Source organism: Podarcis pityusensis, assembly GCF_964106645.2.
Source record: "Podarcis pityusensis genome assembly, chromosome: 12".
NCBI lineage: Eukaryota > Metazoa > Chordata > Lepidosauria > Squamata > Lacertidae > Podarcis > Podarcis pityusensis.
In genome coordinates, this window is record NC_138037.1 from 19,616,170 (window position 1) to 19,623,129 (window position 6,960).

Sequence of the window (6,960 nt, forward strand, 5' to 3'; positions counted from 1 at the left end):
AGGTTTTTAATCAGAGGTTGGATGGTCCTCTGTTGTGTATGATCGAGTTGAGATTCCTGCATTGCAAGGGGTTGGACTAGATGATTCTCGGGCCCCTTCCAAAGCTCTACGATACTGTGATTCTATGATATAAAGCAGCTTCCGGTTCATGGAAGGCTGGCAAACTAGTTCAGAAAATAAACCCAGTTATTTCTGACTTTTCCAGAAACAGCCTGGTTTATTTCAACTCGAGGCAAGTGGGGGCAAGCTTATCCATCTCTAGCCTGAGTTCCACTGCTGTGGTGCTAATGCCTTTTTCTAAAAGGTTCAACAAGAATCTGTAACATTTCTCTGCTTGTGAAATTTAATAAAGAAGGCAATTATATTGTTTGCCATCAGTAGTTGGCCCATTTATGGCCGAACTCAGCAGAAATATATCCAGCTCCCAGTGAGAGCCAAGCACCTTGCAAAGCACATAGGATACTTTTTTTACTTTAAAAGCTGAGTGTAGCTTTATGGAAATTTCTAATTAGGAAAGAGCCATTTATTGGACACACGCTGAAAAATATACTTACTTCTTCTTCTTTTTTTTTTTTTTTGAAGGGCTGAAGTGCATGATAAGTTCCCGACCCTGTCCTATACATTTCATATTTTATCTATAACTTTCAACAAAGGCATATTTCTGTAGTTTTGCTTGAGTGTGTAAATGAACACATTGGGATCAGTTTACCTGTGGGATCACCTCAACCCACTCAACCACTTTGGTGTGTGAAACCGGTGCTTTTATAGGCGACAGATAATATTCATTCCACACTTCGGGGGGGGGGGAACTGATTTTTTTGGTGTGACAGCACCTAAACTTTGGAACGCCCCGCCTATTGACACCAAGCAGGTGGCCTAACTTTACTCCTTTCACTTGCTTGAAACATTTGTGTTAAGACAAGCTCTCCGGACAAATACCGTATTTTTCGCTCCATAGGACGCACTTTTTCCCCTCCAGAAATTAAGGGGAAATGTGTGTGCGTCCTATAGAGCGAATGCAGGCTGCACGGCTAAGCCCAAAGCCAGAACAGGGAGACGGAGCGCTGCCCCTCTTGCCGCCTTCGCGCTGCTCCCTGACCTGGTCTTTGAGGCTGGCGGTGGGAGAAAGCAGTGCTTCCCCCCACCGCCAGCCCCACAAGCTCAGGGGGCAGCGGATCTTTGAGGCTGGCTTCCCCCCACTGCCAGCCCCAAAGAGCAGGTCAAAAGGAACCTGAAGCCTCCAGAGCCCAGAGGGAACTACCGCCGAGCTCCAGAAGCTTCGGGTTGCCTTCACTGAAGCCTGGAGAGCGAGAGGAGTCAGTGCGCACCGACCCCTCTTGCTCTCCAGGCTTCCAAGGTAGCCACCTGAAGCCTCCCGCTGCGCTCTGGAGGCTTTGGGTGAATGCACCTTGAACACACCTTGTTTTACAGGGGGAGAACAAGAAAAAAAAAATTCCTGTTCTCCCCCTCCTATGGTCCGGTGCGTCCTATGGTCCGGTGCGTCCTATAGAGCAAAAAATACGGTAGATGTTGATGTGTTTTAATCTCTTTTTAGTTCACTGTTATTTTTATTACCTTTTAAATGCTTCTAATTACTTGTTTTTAGTGATAATTGCAAGTCTATTTTGCCGAGGCTATTCTAGAATAGCACCAAGAGCACGTTTTTCAACAATGTGACGTCTGACAACTTCTTCTTCTAGTCAACTTTTTCTTGGCATTTTTCAGGGACAACAGCTGGCGTCTTAGTCCTCCTACCTCCTGCAAAGGGATCTGTGGCTGTAATTTCAAAAGCTTCGAAATGTGGAGGTTGGATGGCACCGTCATGACCTTTACCTTCAAAGCAGAAGACTATCCATTCTGTTTATTTTTCCTGATCCCAGAGATTTCCCTGTTCCATATGCTTATCCCTTAATAGGCCATTCATGTATAGAACTGGTCCTTGCCGCATTTGTTCTTGGCCTTGATATTTTCGGCATTTGCCTTTTCTAATCCCTCACAAATCTTCTATCCTCTAATCAGTAGGCAAATGGGCATCAACAAATTGTACAGTAAATACATCCTTAGGCAATCATAAGCCGTTGGTTATGTAGGATGCAAAAAGAAGACGTTGGCTTGTCCCCCCCCCCCCTTTACCCCCTGTTTTTCCTTTAATGTCTACAAATTTCTTTGAAAAGTCCTGGGCCTGCAGGAATCACAGCAGATTGCACTGTTCCAAAGCAGCCTTGATAATCAGAAGTCTTTCCAATTCTTAGAGCAGTTTAGAGTTGTTGGAAGAATTAGCAAAATGTGAAAGAATCTCCGGCCTTAGAATATGTTGAATAAATACCTGCCAGGACTGTTTTTTTTTTTTTTAAATAATGTTTATTAAAATTTTCAAAAATACAGAAAGTAAAAAGTTAAAATACATTCAAAACCTTATTTTCATATATCCACTTTCTGGGACTCCCCCCTTCCCCCACCCCTATCATATTCCTGTTTCATATTGTTGGCTCCACAAGCTCTCAATTCTGATTAAAAACTTAATTTGTTTAGACCATTGTTCGAATTTAAATTTTCTACACTCCTCATCAATACCCTTAATAAAAAGCCAAAAATTTCTTTCCCAGGGCCCACCCCATTTTTATTCCACAATTTCCCTTTTTTTTTAATAATAAAGACACCCCACATAATAGAAATATCAGAAATAAGAAATAAAAGATATAATAGATGAAACAAAACCAGTTCAAAAAAAGAAATTGACAAGCCTTTGGATTTTAGTTCTCCCCCTCTGTCCCCGGTTTAATTTCCCCCTGACCACCAAACCATGTTATCCGCCTGGAATTCTTACAATCCATAAATCGCCTATTTTCCCCCAACTCCTTGCTGGTTTTTTTTTTTGTTTTTTTCCTTTCATAATTATTTTTTTAAAACACTTAGCTTCAGATCTTTAATAAAACTCCCCCCATTGTTCTTTCCAAATTGTAGTCCAGTTTCCTCTTGTTCCGCTGCTGAAACGTTCTAATTCAGAAGCTTAGTAAGTCTGCAGGGATTATTGTTATTCAGGAACAAAAACTTGCGTTCAGTCCCTTCCTTTCTTCAATAGAAAATTCTATCGTCTCCTTTAGCTGTACACCCTGTAGACAAAATATTATTTCCGTTTTGCAGCTTTCCCAGAAGATAACCAGTTCTATAAAATTCCAATGGTATTTTTCCACTTACGACCATCTTTGTAATGTCCCGAAACTCCTCTAGGGGGATTGTTGTAACTTTGTTTTCTCTAGTCCAAAAGTCCGATTGTTATCCATGTTTTCGCCATTTTGTATCCAAGTTTTAAAAAGTTGTAGCAAATTGTAACAAATTTAGCCAGCAAAGTTCTCATAATAAAATCCTCTCTGCTTTCCGACTTTGACAGCTACTTTGACAGCTGTCAAAATCTCCGACTCTTTTCACCAGGCTCTCTCTTCAATCACCCCGGTTCCCAGGGGGGGGGGGTTACGTTTCTTCTCCCTCAATTCGTCCTCCAGCACAGTTCTTATAATTTCCCATCGTGGAATTCTTAGTTTTTATCAACAATACAAATCTTTTTGGACCTTGGTTTCCCCGTCCTCGTCTTAGAAGGTTTACAATAGGGGGGGGGGACTGACTTCCTTTTTGGATCCCCCCCCGCTCGTGTCCAAATCGAAAGGAAATTCTTTTTTTTCCCTCCTTTTAAACCCAGTTTCCAAATTACTCACGGGTTGTTGTTAAAAAGTCCGAATTTTCAATGGAAGAAGTCAGCGCTCTCCGCCGGATGGCATGCGGCTGCGCTCGGCAGGGATAGCAGAGGACTCAAAGCACCACGCTTCTCCCCGGCACCCGATCCGTAGCCTTTAAAAAGGCTCCTTCACGAGTCGGGAGGGCGCTAACGGTGCCAGCCGAGTCTCCATGTCCACGGCCCTCGTGGCCGTGGTTTTTAAGGGTCCCCGCATCGCCGGTGCGGTAGGACCCAGCCCCTGCCGAGCAGGCTCCCTCCGGAGCTCGGAGGGAGTCCGCCATTCGGCGATGGCGCCAACCCGGAAGTCCCTGCCAGGACTGTTTGAACTATAGTAGACCTGCACAATTTGTGATCTGCAAAGCCTACTGAAGGATACGGTAAGTTGATACCTTCCTCATTCGCCTGTATCTTTTCTCAAAAAGTGGGGGAAAGCCCAGGGCTCAGTGGTTATGCTTTGCTTGTCCCCAAGTTCAGTCTTTGGCAGCTATTAATGAAGTGGATGGGACGCGGGTGGCGCTGTGGGTTAAACCACAGAGCCTAGGACTTGCCGATCAGAAGGTCGGCGGTTCAAATCCCCGCGATGGGGTGAGCTCCCATTGCTTGGTCCCAGCTCCTGCCAACATAGCAATTCGAAAGCACGTCACAGTGCAAGTAGATAAAGTGAGGAAAGTCTTCTGGGCTGAGTCCCTGGACAGCCACAGTCATACCTGCCCCAGAAAAAACAGGACATCCCATTTTGGTTGCTGTGCTCTCACCCCCAAAAGTACTTTTTTGGGAGAGTGAGGCGTGGGTCACATGACTCACCCAGGAGTACATCCCGGAAGAAGCGCGTCACAGTTTTGGGTTTCCAAAAGTTGGACAGCATGCACTGCCAGCCTGTGTAGACCAGCATAGGTGAGATAGGCTGGAATCAAGACCCTGACTGCACAGGACCATAGGCAGGGAGCTATAACCCATGAGATTTCAAGCAGTTACCATGTGTTTCATAGTCATGTGCTTGGCCCCAACCCTGAATGCGATGGAGACACTTCATACCTTTGCAGACCAGTGACTCCATAGCAATACCAAGAGCACACATGCAAGCTTGGAGCAAAAAGGCTTATTTGTTGAAGGCAAAACCTAGATCCATTGAATTCAATGGAAACTTTGCTGTTGATCTTAATAAGATATAGATTGCATTTGAAGCTGTTTTTATAGTTGTATTTCCCAACTTATATAGCTTATAGCATCTGCTCAATACTGGTTCATTTAAAGTGTTTTTAAGAGCTGTGTCCAGTGTTAATCATGCTCAGAACAGATCCATTGGAATTAATGGGCATGATTAACCAGCTGGAAGCTTGAGTTCTTCTGGGGCTGTCCTTACAATACTGCAAATAAATACCTAAGCCAGCACAAAATGCCTGTCAGGCACAGACTTATATGATACCTGGTGGTAAGAGTCAGCATGGCACAGTGGTTAGAGTGTTGGACTAGGACCTTGGAGACCAGAGTTCAAATCCCCACTCAGCCATGAAGTTCGCCTTGGACCAGTCACCATCTATCAGTCTAACCTACCTTACAGGGTTGTTGTGAGAGTAAAACAGAGAGCGGGGCAAACCATGTATGTCACATTGAGCTCCTTGGAGGAAAGGTGGGATAGAAATGTAATAATAAAAAACTTATGTCCATTAATTTCAGTGGGTCTACCCTGAGTAGAACTTAGCTAGATACAAGCCATAGTCTGTACTTATACTTTGCTGATTAGTCATGTAATTTATTGTCATTATTAATCATTATTATCAGGACTAATTGTGGGCCTAATAAGGGGTAATTATCCCCAACTTTAAAGACTGAAGAGTCAAAGTTAACTTAACTAGGAGAATATAAAACTAAATAATGAGACAAAATCTTTTACTACAAGAATTCAAAGCAAAGGATTTTATTCTTTTTTTAATGTCTACCTAGTTATAGTTCAAGGGACGCGGGTGGCGCTGTGGTCTAAACCACTGAGCCTTGGGCTTGCCGATCAGAAGGTTGGCGGTTCGCGACAGAGTGAGCTCCTGTTGCTCGGTCCCAGCTCCTGCCAACCTAGCAGTTCGAAAGCACGTCAAAGTGCAAGTAGATAAATAGATACCGCTTCAACGGTAAGGTAAACAGCGCTTCTGTGTGCTGCTCTGGTTTGCCAGAAGTGGCTTAGTCATGCTGGCCACATGACTGAGAAGCTGTCTGCGGACAAACACCAGCTCCCTTGGCCAGTAAAGCGAGATGAGCGTCGCAACCCCAGAGTCGTCAGGGATACCTTTACCTTTACCTTTATTTATAGTTCTTTTTTGGGGGAGGGGGGACCTCTGCTATTATCCTCTGCAAACAAGAAAAGTGGCAAAGTATTAAGATTGCATTGCTATTAGTCAGCAGTTTTTAGAAGTTCTGGAGCTATATGACATAAATATACATTTCCTCCTTACAGGTTTTCATTTTTGTCTGGAAATTGATGTGCCATCTTCAGAGTTCTACGATTTTACTTCTCCTTGTTATCCTCATTGTGAAATCATCCTGTCTGAATATGTAACTATTTTGGTTAGGAAAAGAAGAACTCTGAAACAAAAATGTCATTTCTATACACTGACTTCAAAGAGCTGCGTTAATTAAGAAGGTGGGAATGGTAAGATTTTAAAGGCTGATGGGAAGGTGACTGGGCAAGGAACATTCTCTCACACAGGATAGTGTGGAACGATGGTAAAATATTTCATTTCTTACCTTCCCCAGCAAAACCAGAGGTAGTTTCCTGTGTTGAGAAACATTTCTGCCTGATACCCCAGAAAGCCACTGCTGGTCAGAGGAGACAGTACTGAGCTCAATAGAGCAGTGGTCTGACTTGGTAAATAGAGCATTAAAATTAATACTACAAATAATAAGTATATAGAGCCCTACTCCGCCTTTTTCCAATTTGGATATAGATGAGTTTATACTCTTGGCAGTACTGATCCAGAGTTTTCAACTCAGCTTACCAATGGCTCTTATTTAGTGATCCAAATCAAAGTTGATAAAACCCTCACATATATTTTGAACAGCAGATTTTCTTCAAAGACAGTATTTTAAAGAGATAAGCAGCTACTACATTCCTTTGTCTCTTACAAAGGGGGCTCTTAAAAATACTTCCATACATTTCGTGTCCTTGGGATTCTCCAGATGAATACCTGGATTAACCTGATGATTTTATTATTTTTTTAAAAACTAAAGTGGAATGC